The sequence below is a fragment of the Sapajus apella genome, unplaced genomic scaffold, assembly GCF_009761245.1.
Source record: "Sapajus apella isolate SASKATOON/1434 unplaced genomic scaffold, GSC_monkey_1.0 scaffold9, whole genome shotgun sequence".
Classification (NCBI taxonomy): Eukaryota; Metazoa; Chordata; class Mammalia; order Primates; family Cebidae; genus Sapajus; species Sapajus apella.
The window spans coordinates 19,814,203-19,824,525 of NW_022436949.1; the positions used below are offsets into that span (position 1 = coordinate 19,814,203).

The 10,323-nt window shown below is 41.0% G+C and overlaps 1 non-coding gene across 1 annotated transcript; it reads right to left on the reverse strand.

Moving 5' to 3' along the window:
- Positions 1–9,992: 9,992 nt before the first annotated feature.
- Positions 9,993–10,096, reverse strand: LOC116551419. Its single transcript, XR_004268917.1, has one exon. It is a non-coding gene; the product is annotated as a U6 spliceosomal RNA (small nuclear RNA).
- Between the last annotated feature and the right edge of the window lie 227 nt (positions 10,097–10,323).

Below are 10,323 nucleotides of genomic sequence, written 5' to 3' on the forward strand. Positions count from 1 at the left end.
ACTGTCAGACTCTGTCTCCAAAAAAATAAAAAAGACTTCTCAGGTATGGACTGGGTAGAAGAAAAAAAAAAAAGAAGGTACTCCAGATTATTGGTATCAGGGCAGGGATAGGGCAGAGAAAGAAAGTAGGAATATTTGGAGTCTGAGAAAGAAAAAAAATTATTCTAAACATGGAAATGACTGTAATTAGCAAATATCAGGCATTATACTTTAGACCTATGCAGAAGTAAGTAAACATTCAAAGTGTGTTATTTAACTGATTAGCAAGGCGGACAAGATATCTTCATCTTTTAATAAAGAATTCCTGAATCAGGAGTGCTGTGGGAAGTTTCATGGATAGGAATAAAGTAGTCAGAATAAAATCCAATGCTTAAAATTACTATAATTCAGGCTGGGCACCGTGGCTCAGCCTATAGTCCCAAAACTTTGGGAGGCCAAGGCAGGCAGATCACGAGGTTAGGACATCCAGACCAACCTGGCTAACACGGTGAAACCCCTTCTCGACTAAAAATACAAAACAGAAAAATAATTCAGCCTGGGCGACAGAGCCAGACTCCGTCTCAAAAATAAAATTTAATTTAATTTAATTTAATTTAAAGGATGGCCCCGTTTTCCTCTAAGATTATATAAGGTTCTTACTGCAATGGAATCCTAAGTCATTTTATATAGCTTTTCATTTCTAACAACTAGGTTGAATCTGTGCTGCACAGATTTGGTTATTAATAGATATAATTCAGCCTTCTTCACTGAAATCAGTGCTTTCTTTTATTTCTTTCTGCTCCTGACGCAACCTAGGCACAAACTAGGCATTTAAAGAATATTTGTTGACTGATGAAAACAGTGATATGCACAATCAGAATTTATCATTTTGAACTGTTACAGAAAACAGTTTAAAAATATGGATTCAATACTGGCCATTTCAATGTATATTTTTTCCCCAAGTATCAGGAAAATATTTTCTGGACAGATTTTTCTCCAGTAAAACTGAAACCTAAATTCAGTCTACTTATTCAGAGTTCATACCCACCACTTAGATTATAGGAAGGTATGTCTATAATTCCAAATTCACTCCAAGTGGACTTTCAGCCCAGGGGAGCTGACTAATGGCCTCAATTCTTCCACTCCTTCCTCTGCTGTGGGAATCAGTCCCCTGGACTGTGATGTGTGGCTGGGTTGGCTGGGTTGCCCTGGGCAGATTTATTAGCTTGGACTCTTTCACATGCAAAAGATAGCACCTGTGACTGTACATATTGAAAATTCAATTGCAGGTGTATTTGCAAATTGGATTTTGAGGGGGAAATTTAAGCAAATCCTTTTGAAAGCAAATCCCTCCAAGGAGTGAGTAATAAAGAAACAAGAAGAAAGGTGACAATCAAAAACCTATTAAAATCTAGTTTCCAGAGAAGAAGCTGACTGTCTAATGACATTTATGCTTCCATAGCTAGGCATTTAACAGTCATTTTGTGTCAGTTGCTTCCTTTATACATGTCACGTGGCACATTTTTCAGTTTTCTGTATTTCTGAGGCCTTAATCCCAACCATTCTTAAATGCTTGAAATGAGCCCATGTTCCTAAAAGGAGGGTTTTTTTTGTCCATCTGAATTTCTCTGCAGGAATCTACGATGATGCCTCAAGCACCAATACACAAAGTCAATCACTGTCATTCATCCAATTCATTCATTCCATTCATTCTTTTATTTAGCCCTAAAAATCCATGGTAAATTATTATGACCAAGAAAATGCTAAACCAACCAGCTGTTTAAAAACATTAGAATTTGGGATCGCAATGAAGTTATGTGTCTAACTAAAGGGAGAAATTATTCTTATCTGATTCATCACTAATACTTCTAGTGCCCATTTCTGTTTGCTTGCTTTATTTTTTCCTTTTGTTAATTTCACTGCCTAACCCCCAAATGTTTGCCCTAACCGCTGTATTTTGGATCTGAATGTTATTTGCTACTTCTGCTGTCCTCTGGGTTTAAAACGGGACAGCAGGAGTAGATATGAAGAATCAGGAGCAGTAGAAACCTAGATCTTACATTTTGGTCAGATTGTAAATGTGTGATGACAATAAGATATGATCAACTTTTTGATCATATCTTTGATCAAAATCTTTGTTGTTACCCTTCAGCTTTCCAATTGACATTGGGTGTTTGGAGGGGGACAAATCCTGACTCAGGATCCAAGTATTTTCTTCCCCTCCATGGTAAAAAATGTAATACTAATTGGGAAAAGAAGACAGAATTTTCAAGTTTTAATACATCAACTGATTTCTAAAATACTTTTGGAATAGTCAAGTACGAATGTCTTTAAAAAGTGGGGTTGGAATTTTATTTGATCTTTGTTGGTTTCCATGAATTGTGGTACTGGAGCCTGTTAAAAATGAATGCCATATAGAGAAGTGTTTTCCGAAAGCAAAACCTGATGTTTGCAAAACCTATAGGCCCATGGGTTTCTAATTCAGAGTGTGAACACAGACTCCTCCAAGGTAAATACATACATTCTAAATTTACCTGAGCGCTTTAAGCAGCTCTTAACATCCTATGACAAGGAGAACATTTGTTAATCAGAAAAATTACAACCTATTCATACTCATTGTTTGATTATTTCTCTGCTGACCTCTGAGGTCCCATTGTTGATTGAATTAGTTAGAGTAATTCATTTATTTTAGCAACTAGCTAATATAAATGCAAACTCTTCTTATCACCAGATGATTGATAGGCACATTAAGAAGTTGTTCAACAGGTTGCTTGGTTTAAAGAAATGTTTAAATCCTGATGGGTTACTTTTTTTATCAGCAAAGAGTGGGAATTAGCACAGATAAGCTCATAGTAACAAAAATTTTATTTTCGAAATGGAATGTTGTCAGTTCTTTGTATTTGATTTTGCTTAAAGCAGTAGATTCTATCAGTTCCCTTTTATAGATTTAAACATATTTTGAACGTATTGCTTTTCTAGTGTTTTCGGAAAGGTATCCTATAAAGAATATTGTCAAGCAGCTGAAGGTGATGGTATCTATTGGCACGAATCTGACTTTTTCTTTCTTCTTTCTGTTTTGTTTTTGCATAAAACGTCCATTTTGTAAAGGCTTTCAGGCACTTGAACTAAGTTAGCCCTACAAATGCTTAACATTTTTTTCACTGGTAAAAGTACGGTTTTGATTCTTCTTTTTTGAGACAGAGTCTCACTCTGTCGCCCAGGCTGGAGTGCAGTGGTATGATCTTGGCTCACTGCAGCCTCCGCCTCCCAGGTTCAAGTGATTCTTCTGTCTCAGCCTCCTGAGTGGCTGGGATCACAGGCGCTCACCACCACACCTGGTTAATTTTTGTATTTTTAGTAGAGATGGGGTTTCACCATGTTGGCCAGGCTGGTTTTGAACTCCTGACCTTAGGTGATCCGTCTGCCTTGGCCTCTCAAGTAGCTGGCATTACAGGTACCTGCTACCATACCCAGCTAAGTTTTACATTTTTAGTAGAGACGGGTTCACTATGTTGGCCAGGCGGCTCTTGAACTCCTTGACATCAGGTGATTTGCCCGACTTGGCCTCCCAAAGTGCTAGGATTATAGGCTTGAGCCACTGCGCCTGGCCCTAGTCTTAATTTAATTAATTCCCATGTCCTTTTGGTAATTTTTTTTACTTCAAAATTGCCCTACATTTAGTTGTATTTCTTGGTATCTGCTTCATAAAATTTGTGCAAGATGATACAGTAATCCAAGCAATTCTTTATAAAAAGTCACTTAAAATTCTCTATAAAAAGTCTCAGGCCGGGCGCGGTGGCTCAAGCCTGTAATCCCAGCACTTTGGGAGGCCGAGGCGGGTGGATCACGAGGCCAAGAGATCGAGACCATCCTGGTCAAAATGGTGAAACCCCGTCTCTACTAAAAATACAAAAAATTAGCTGGGCATGGTGGCGTGTGCCTGTAATCCCAGCTACTCAGGAGGCTGAGGCAGGAGAATTGCCTGAACCCAGGAGGCGGAGGTTGCGGTGAGCCGAGATCACGCCATTGCACTCCAGCCTGGGTAACATGAGTGAAACTCTGTCTCAAAAAAAAAAAAAAAAAAAGTCTCTACTATGCCAGGTGCGGTGGCTCAGGCCTGTAATCTCAGCACTTTAGGAGGGTGGATCACAAGGTCAGGAGATCAAGACCATCCTGGTCAACATAGTGAAATCCCCTCTCTACTAAAATACAAAAAATTAGCCATGCATGGTGGCATGCACCTGTAGTCCCAGCTACTCGGGAGGCTAAGGCAGGAGAATTGCTTGAACCTGTGAGGTCGAGGTTGCAGTGAGCTGAGATCGCACCACTGCACTCCAGCTTGGTGACAGCAAGACTCCGTCTAAAAAAAAAAAAAAAAAGGAGTTTCTACTGAAAATACAAAAATTACCCAAAAGCTGGCTGTGGTATTGTGCACCTGTAATCCCAGCTACTCAGTGGCTGGGGCAGGAGAATCGCATGAACCCAGGAGGCAGAGGTTGCAGGGAGCCAAGATCTGGCCACTGCACTCTAGCCTGGGCAACAGAGTGAGATTCCATCTCAAAACATAAAAAAAAATAATAAAACTGGCCTAGAGTCGCCTGCTAGAGATTCGCTGGGTATTTGGAGATTTGCTGGCTCTACTGTGGACATGAAGGCATATTCATGGATGATGTGGAGAGTGACAAAATGGCAGGGCCTCTAATTATTAATCAAATCACAGATTCATATCTCTCTCCCCCTACTTTACCCGTTTCCTTGGAGACACAGTTTCTTGTCAATTTTTTGAATTGCATTAATATTAACTATGACTTTGAATCAGGAAGAATGCAAAATATCTGAAGAGTAGTATTTATATCTTCCATGTGACATTTGCATCACATGGATAAATGTTAACAACGTTCTTGAGAACATGAGAAAATAAGGAAATAGAGTTCAAAAATAAAGTATAGAACTTGCTAGACTAGTTTCTGTTTAAAACTCGGCGGATTATACCTCTTTGTTTTAAACCATTTAGAACAGCAATGATTAAATATCAGATTCCTTAAAGAGTCACTAGTTCCTTTTGGAAAGGTTTGATGAAAGCATTGTATTTCTTCAACTGCTCTACCCACACAGCTTTCCTTCAAAATGTTGTTTTTCCCACATCTGCTGTTTTATTACATGACAGTCATTGAAAGGTTAGATGTGGTTTAATTTCTCAAGGTTTATTTTTATATGTCATAAATCAAGCTTTGTTGTTGTTGTTGTTAATACATCACAAGAAGCAGTGTGGTCGGTTCAAAGTGGGTGTCGGGAGACCTGGGTTCTATTTCTGACTCTGTCATGTGACTTTGGGTAAGTCGATGAATTTCATCAGTGTCTCAGTCTCCCTAGCTACGTAATGGGGATAATAATATCTCCCTTTTACCTACTTCACAGGTTTTTTTTTTTTTAAGGATTAATTAGTTGATGTTTGCAAGTCACTCTGAGCTCCTTTGATAAAATACAAAGCACCATTATTTATGGCAATAATAATAGTGTCTCGACCAGTAGGTTTCCTTTCATCCAAGGATGGCAAAGTACTTTACCCCTGGGATTGCAGCTTTACAGCAGATTACTGTGTGGTGGCTGGCTCTCCTTGAAGAAACAGATGGTAATGAGCAGTCTGGTTTTCACTAGAGAGTAATTAAGTCTCCCACCAACTCATCAAATCATTTGCATAAACTTCCCAAGACAGAAGCGCAGCTCCCAAAAGAGAGCTGGGAGAAGCCGAATTGGGCTCTCATCCCTCATCACTATTTATAAACAAGTCACAGGGGATGTGGATCTTGGAATATCAACATTTTCAACCCCCAAATCAATTCGCTGAACGGTTGCTAAAGCATGGGAATATTTAGACAACAGGTAAATTAGGTTCAACAAAAACAGACATGTAACAAGTGTGGGTTACCTGAGGGTCTTTCAGGTTGTGCAGACCAATTATGCACAAGTCCTGTGATCTCTCCTTAACAGTCTGGTTAGACTAACTTTCAGTTAATTGACAGAGATGAATTAAGTACCTGATTCGTGTGCCTGTCTGGAGCTATTAAGAAGAAAAGTGTGCGATGTGGTCCCTGCCCTCAAGTTGTTTACAACGTATTTGAGACGATGAAACTAAGATACAGGAAACAATTAGTGGAGTATGGAAGGCAGCATATAATTAAGGGCTAAACTGTGTGGAACAGACCACAGGACGATGAGAGAAGGAAGTGGTCTATATGGACCAGTGTAGTGCAGTAACGATTCACCAAACAGGTCAATTGAAGAAGCACGTTTTCCATGTACGCCATGCATATGCAGACCTACTAGGTACCCACAAAAATTCAAATAATTTTTTTTTTTGAGACAGGGTCCAGCCCAGGCTGGAGTGCAGTGGCATGATCTCACTGCAACCTTCACCTCCTGTGCTCAACCCATCCTCCTGCTTCAGCCTCCCAAACAGCAGGGACTACAGGCACATGCCACCACGCCCGTCTAATTTTTGCATTGTCTGTGGAGAAGGGGTTTCGCTATGTTGCCCAGGCTGGTCTGGAGCTCCCAAGCTCAAGCAATCTGTCCCCCTTGGCCTCCAAAAGTGCTGGGATTAAAGGAGTGAGCGATTGTGCCCAGACCAAAATAAAAAAATTTTTTTTAAATTTAAGAAAAAAACATGTTTTTCGTAGAAACTGGTGCATGAAGGGACAGTGTGCTTGAGTTGGGTGATAGGGCAGAGAGGGAGACGTAACTCTGGTAATTGGGGGGTTTTGGTGGCCAGGCAGGGAAAAGGAAGCACCCAAGGTACAGAGAACTTTCATAGCCAGAGGAGTTTGGACCTAATTTAATCCACTTTCTTTCTTTCTTTTTTTTTTTTTTTTAAAGAGACAGGATCTCACTCTGTCACACTGCACCAGGAGTGCAGTGGTGCAATTATGGCTCACTGTAACCTCAAACTCCTGGGTTCAGGCAGTCCTTCTATGTCAGTCTCCCGGTAGCAGGGACTGCAGGCATGTGTCATCATGCCTGGTGAATTTTAAAATTTTTTTGTAGAGATGGTATCTTGCCATGTTGCCCAGGCTGATCTCAAACTCCTGTGCTCAAGCAATCTTGCCACCTTGGCCTCTTAAAATGCTAGGATTACAGGCATGGAGCCATTGCACCTGGCCTACTTATTTTTAAAGACTTCAGAATATAGGGACCCAGCCAGGTGCAGTGGCTCATGCCTATAATCCCAGCACTTTGGGAGGCCGAGGCAGGAGGACACCTGAGGTTAGGAGTTTGAGACAAGCCTGGCCAACATGGTGAAACCCCATCACTACTAAAAATACAAAAATTAGCCAGACGTAGTGGCAGGTGCCTGTAATTCCACCTATTTGGGAGGCTGAGGCAGGAGGATCACTTGAACCTGGGAGGCGGAGGTTGCAGGGAGCTGAGCTCGTGCCACTGCACTTAGACCTGGGTGACACAGCAAGACTCTGTCTCGAAAAAAAAGAACACAGGGACCTGATAAATGCAGTATTTTGTAATGATTCTTTGGCAACAGTATGACTGGAGCAGGAAAGACACCTGAAGCAGGGAGGCTGGCTGGAATCAGATACAGTAATTTAGAGTGGGTGGAATTTTATCTAGAAGAGTTGTGGTGGACATGGAGAGAAATAAGTAAAAATAGAGCTTTAATGAGAGCTTATTACATGCTGGAAAGGCATCTTATTCTCACAACAACCCATGGTGATGCTGATATAAACTCATGTCAGCACTGATTTTCTGATATGGAAACTGTGATTGAGGAGGTGAACTTGGGACTTGAGCCCAGAGACGGTATGTCTTAGAGCCAAGGTTTGAGCCCAGTGTGAATCCTAACTCACTGTTTAGATGGAAGAGATTCATATGGGAGAAGTAGACATTTTGACCAAAGAATGACTCAGTCCAGTTAGGAAAACCCTGGGTTAGACAATGTTAAAAACAAGTCATTTTCTCTCTCTTTGTTCCTAGACCTCTATGGTGTCCTCCAGGGCGTTCTAGACCTCTATGAGGCTATTGCGCACAGTGATTCTGCAAGAGAATTTAGTCTGAGGAGCATTTCTAACTGGCGTCGTGCAGAAGGCATTTGGAAAATGCTGGTGTGGAATCTTCCTTCCTAGCCACGGTAAGCTCCATAATTAGGAATACCAGGGAGCCATCAGGACTGGAAGTGAGAGTATTTCAATGACTGCTAGAGAGCCAGAGGTTAGGACTGGGATTCAGCAAAAGCAGGAAATAAGAGAGGCAGACAGAGGAGGCAGCTATCAGTCTGCCAAACTAGATTCAGGGATTTGGGCATTCAAAGTGGGAAGGTGTAGGTCACAGGCAAATTCGTTCCAGAGAGAAGCTGGTGCCTGCAAGTCTAGTCTCTGTTACCTGTTGCTGGGTCCCGCTTTGCTTCACCTGGTTGGACTCTGCCAGATCAGCCTGTCTCTCCTTCAGCATCTGAAAGTGCTAAGGCTACACAGCTGATGCTCTTGATATGGGGCTTAAGAGAGGTTAGTAGTTTTTCCTGGTTAGAAAAAGTGTTAGAGAATTAGGATGTAGCAGGAGTGGATTGATTTGGTTGATACTCTGGAGGTCCAGGTTTGTGAAATTTTACTTTGACTCAAGATGAAATTGGGAGTAATTCTAATGAGAAAAGAAAGTGCTTGCGGAAGAGGATTCTTGCTGATATCTGAGGCTTTGGAAGTAGAAAAGGTTAAAACAAAACTATAGCTGAGTTTAAAACTCAAGACCCTTTAAACACTGGCTGGCTTTAAAACTCTACTACAGGCCAGGTGCGATGGCTCACACCTGTAATCCCAGCACTTTGGGAGGTCGAGGCGGGCAGATCACCTGAGGTCAGGAGTTCAAGACCAAGCCTGACCAACATGGTGAAACCCCATCTCTACCAAAAAAAAAAAAAAAAAAAGAAAAAGAAAAAAGAAAAAACTCTACTACAAATGATTAGAGCATTAGCCATGATTTCTAAAGCTTGCAATTTGACTTATGAATCTACACACTGATTACATTTTGGATATATTTGGCAGCCAAAGTAGAGCAGGAAATCATTATTGGATAAAAAGGGCCACACAGGAGGAAGTTTGTATTGGCAAACACCAACTTATATATTCACAGAATCCTACCATCTTAGTCCTAGAAGGAATCTATCCCCGCTGCCTTATGAAGGCCTTCTCTAAAATGTGTCCAAAGAGACAACAATCTCTTTTCATTTAATAACCTGCCCCCCTTCCAACTTTCTGAAATGTATTCCAACCTCCAGCACTCCTATCATATTAATTAAAATCCTTTTTTTTTTTTTTTTTTTGGTTGTCTTCTCTCTGAACGTGGAAAACAGTTATCATCTTTTCTTTCAAAACCCTTCATATTCTAGAAAGCTATAATTACATTTCCCTCAATTTTCTTAGCTTTTGATGGAATAATATACATATGTATATCTGACATTTGTTGACTTCTGGGGGTGTGTAGGGCACTGAGCATCTCACATAAATTATCTCATTTAGTTCTGACAAAAGCCTGCAAATCAAACATTCTTAGCCCCATTTGAGAGATAAAGAAATGGACACTTGAGGTTCAGAGGTTGGCAATAGCTTTCAAATAGCGGAAAATAGAAGAGCCAGGATTGAAAAACTGCTGATGTTCCTGTGAACACATGGATTAAATTTCCCAAACCCCTCTGAGTTGACTTCTCTACGATTTTTTTTTTTTTTAGACTGAGTTTTGCTCTTGTTGCCCAGGCTGGAGTGCAGTGATGAGATGTCATTTCACTGCAATCTCCGCCTCCTGGGTTCAAGCAATTCTCCTGCCTCAGCCTCTCGAGTAGCTGGGACTACAGGTGTGCACCACTGCGCATGGCTAATTTTTTTGTGTTTTTAGTAGAGACAGGGTTTCACCTTGTTGGCCAGGGTGGTCGCGATCTCCTGACCTTGTGATCCGCCTGCCTCGGCCTCTCAAAATACTGGACATGAGCCACCATGCCAGGCCATGTTTTTTTTCTTTTTATGGAACACTTCATGAATTTGCATGTCATCCTGGTGCAGGGGTCATGCTAATCTCTGTATTGTTGCAATTTGAGTGGATGTGCTGCTGAAGCGAGCACCTGAAAGCATTCTGTGCAAACGCAGCCAAGCAGAGCAAAAAAAGAGGAGGTGGGTGGGTGGGACTGGGATCAGAAGACATAGATTCAAACGCTCACTCTGAAATTTACTACTCGTTTGACTTGGGAAAATTACTATCACTTTCTGAGCATCTGTTTTCTCTGTGGTAAAATGGAGATGATAATACTGATCTTACAGAGTTCTTATGAGGACTACAAAATGCAATAGG